This window comes from Frankliniella occidentalis, unplaced genomic scaffold (assembly GCF_000697945.3).
Source record: "Frankliniella occidentalis isolate FOCC.00 unplaced genomic scaffold, Focc_3.1 Scaffold66, whole genome shotgun sequence".
Classification (NCBI taxonomy): Eukaryota; Metazoa; Arthropoda; class Insecta; order Thysanoptera; family Thripidae; genus Frankliniella; species Frankliniella occidentalis.
Genome location: NW_026267196.1, coordinates 764,317 through 768,327, shown reverse-complemented (window position 1 = coordinate 768,327; position 4,011 = coordinate 764,317).

Genomic DNA, 4,011 nt, shown 5'->3' with positions numbered 1-4,011 from the left:
GCTTTGGGCCGACTGCTGACAGACGCTCGTGAGAACGCTGGGAAACGAGCGAGGCGATGAGGTGATTGTAGGAGGGCGGGAACTGCGCGTGGTGGTGGGAAAGGGAGCGCCTGGAATCGACAAATCGGGGATGGCTGGTGGCTGAGCAACAGGTCTTCAGGAGTGGTCTGGCGCGGGCGCGCTGCGCTGCCGCCAACGAGGTTCCCATGAAGATCCTTCTCATTTTTCCCTCGCTCTAAAAAAATGGGCTATAAAACACCTCCATCCATCCAGTCCATTACAGGCATTTACGCGCCCGGCACTGATCTGCAGACCCGCGGGGTGTGGGGGTGAGGGGGGGGGGCGCCAGAGTAACGCCGAGGTTGGCCGGTCCCCACTCATTAGCTGCACAGCATTCACTCGCACTCGTTTGCACCACCTTTGGCATTTGTGACGCTTTCTGCTTCAATTCAAAAGTGTCAATAAATTTCTAGTCATTCCAAAGTCTGCGCCGTCAGTCGCGGCCAGAGACATGTCCCGACGACACAGCCTGCCAGCCGCCTGGCCCAGCGGAGCGCGCAGCACCTGTGCTCGACAGGGGGTGAGGGGAGGAGGGGCGTCTGCTGAGCCTCAGTCCACACCTCGGCCCGGCCCAGCCCGCCCCGCTGAGGACTTTTATTCCCTTCATGCTTGGGGGGCGAGAAGAGGGTGGGATGGACCAGACAGATCTGGGTGGCGCGGCAATGTAATACCCCCCACCTACTCCCCACCCTCCCTCTCTTTCCACAAACCTCCCAAGCACGCCCTCAAAAATGCAGATGGTAGGTGTAAGGTGCGGGCACCCACCCCGCCCCGCAGAGGTCATCACTGTGGGGTCAAAGTCACCCCCGCCCCTTCCCCCGCCTATGCGGCGGCACCACTAGCGCGATCAGCTTACAGGAGAGATCGATATTGACTTAGCGTTGATTGATTGTGACTAACGCTGGCGATCCGCGATCTGGCTCTGAACCTTGTGGGATGGTAATACGAACACAACTATGTATGGTAGAACTTACCGAGGGCTGCGTTAGGCGTGGACGATTTGAAGCGGGCTCTGTCTTCTGTGTTCCGGAACTGCATACTCCTCTTTGGGGTCGCGCGAGTCATGACACCTTTACGGGCGACGGAGTACGCAAACCTGCAACACGGGAGCTCATTCAAATTAATACACTCCCTCACCAAGATACCCTAACCCTGCAAAGGAAATGGAGTTGCGCCTATAAATTATTACACAATCAAAACTAAAACTAAACCACAGCACAATATGGCCACTTCTGATTTCATCTGACTTTTCCCTTTCCAGCTTTCTCCCCCAACTGAGTTTCGTGGTCAGCTTCAGCTTTCTTCCTTGCGCTGCCCCCCCCCCCCCAGACAGACAGACAGACATACACACACAGACACACACACACTCACAAACACACACTCACACACGCCACACCACTTCCACTTCCAGCCGGGCCGGGCGCCCGGGCGCCACATAGGGTCGCAATGTTTTGTCGTCGTGTCGACGACATGACAGTCAGATGACGTCAGGCCATAACATTCATGATGCATGGCTTGGCATCGTGTGTAGTCCATGGCGTGCTGGCGTGCTCGTGTTATGAGCCACCAAGAAGGCGCACAGTGTGCCCCATGGACCACGAAATAAACACACTGCCGATGCTCAAAACAAAATAGTTAAAACATTTAAGTTTATACCAACAGATTTTAGAGAAAAGCGGAATTATTAGGCCTTCCTCGCAGGCACAGGCGCGCGCGCACACACGCATACACACACACACACACAGCTGATCACAAACCCATCAAGCTGCCCTCGTCCTAACCTCAAAACCCGACAGGCGGTTGGGTAGACAGTCAAAAATAAATCACTCGACTGGCGCATTGTCACGAACGGGTTACCTATTATTCCAAGTAAGCGAGGGTTTTCTCGATGTAAGTCAGAGCGAAAGGTTTATAACAATACTCACCCGATATTCGATTCGTTGAGACGATATCAATGTAAGCAATATGATAGAATGTAGGTAGGGAGTTGGAGCTTGTTGGAGCGGTAGAGGAATCGAACTTTTACAACACACACTTGCACACTACACCACTAAATCCATCCAGGATTGAACAAATTCAAACGATTCACACCAATAAGCCTGCCGCAGCCGCCGGCCGGGCGGCAGCCGGTGCAGTGCGCCGGTTGCAAACCTGTCCGGGCCCGGGGGCGAGCGAGTGACAACTGATCTGTGATTGGCTGCCGAGTGACACGGCCGTTGCGATTGTGGCGCGCATCCTCAAACGCATTCGAACCAGGGTCGTCTCTCTTCAAACACTTTAGAAAATCGCGGGTAGCTATCTCTGTCTCTCTTTTTCCACGGGTTACTCCCGGGGCTCGGCTGGACCAGAAGGAGAAGAACAAAAACCGTCGGGCGCGACCCTGATTCAAACGTGCTTCAGACCTGTTCGTCCAAGAAGGGTGTCGCCTGTCGCTCTCGTCACGCCCAGGAAGAAGGATGACATCGTCCCCGAGAATAGGTCGATGAGCGCATCGCGGCGATCACCGACGTATGGCGGTGAGCAGAGCTGTCCGCCACTGCGTAGTAAACACAGTAAACACCCGGCCCGCGTCAGCGCCGCGTCACACTGCCCACGTTGGGAAATATTTGGAGCAGTTAGGGCGACGGCGGGGGCGGGGAGGAGGAGGGGACAGCTCGCGACACTCGAAGTCTCCGTCGCGGGCGCGTCCGACTGTCTTGGATTGGAACGCAAATCCTTTCAACATGCGAATGAAAAGCACGCGGCGGTAAGCAGGGCAAAGAAGGACAACCAGACAAACAGCACAGGGCACAACCTCCCCCGCCCCCAAACGCAATCACTTGCATCCGCCGCACACACACGCACACACACACACTCACATCGGCATGTAAATACGACGGGATGGCGGCGTGCGATGTCAAGTGTATCCAGCCAGCCGGGCCGGGGTCATTGCCACCATCGCCGCCGGGGGGGCCTCTGGCCGGGGCCGCGGAGCCCGCGGAGTGGCGCGAGAGCGGGGCGAGAGGCGGGGTCTGCGTGCCGCGGCCGCGCCGGCCAATGGTGGGGCGGGGCCTAACCAGGCCTAACGGCGCGGGGCCTCGCGCCGCTGCCATGACGGTGACGGCCCGGCCGATCCGATCGGCTCGCGAGGCCCGCGCCTCTCCCCCTGCCCGAACCCCCTCCCTCCATCCCTCCTTCCCCCCAGCAGAGAGCCGACTTTACTTCTCGGAAGCGGATGAATGAAGTCTGTCTGCCCAGCAAAGTCGAAGGAGGGTCGTCCGCGCCGCATTCGGTTCGTCCGCGGGACTGTCCACCATTCACCAGTCGAATAAAAATAATCTTAGAGTGCGATACTGCGACACTAAGGAGCAATCATCCCTATCGTCAAAACCCAGCCAGACTTCCATCGTGTTCAGCGGCGGTGAGACATACGAGACATAGCGAGATTCAGGCCGCAGAGGTTCATCAACTTCAACTTTAAATGCAGGTTACCAAATGTGGTGCGGGGTTGGAAGTGCAACCCGATGCACCCGGTCCCCACTACCCATACAGTCACAAGTGTGCAGGGCAGTAGCACCTGTGTTTCGACCTGTGTTGCCGTCGCCCCTTTCTCCCTCCGCCCTTCAGTACCGCAACTGTTTTCGCCCACACACCTCTGTGGTGAGCGGATAGAGGGGTAGGGTGGTGCGCGCCGGCCGGGCTGCTCCGGGCTGCTGCCATCCATTACAGCCCGTGACGGAAAGCCGATCTGTTTGAACAGGATCACGCTCAGGGTAATGAGGCGGGGAAGGAGAAATCACTCCTCATGTCGACGGCGAGGAGACCACTTAGAGCAGCGCGGGGCGGAGGGGGAAGGGCGGGCGGAAGAGTCAGCGCCGCCGCGCCGCGGTCACTATACCGGGTGTTGCAGAAAAGCCACAGGTGCGGGCGGGTTTGCCTACCCAAGGGGCTATGGCGCCTTACGGGCAGAGC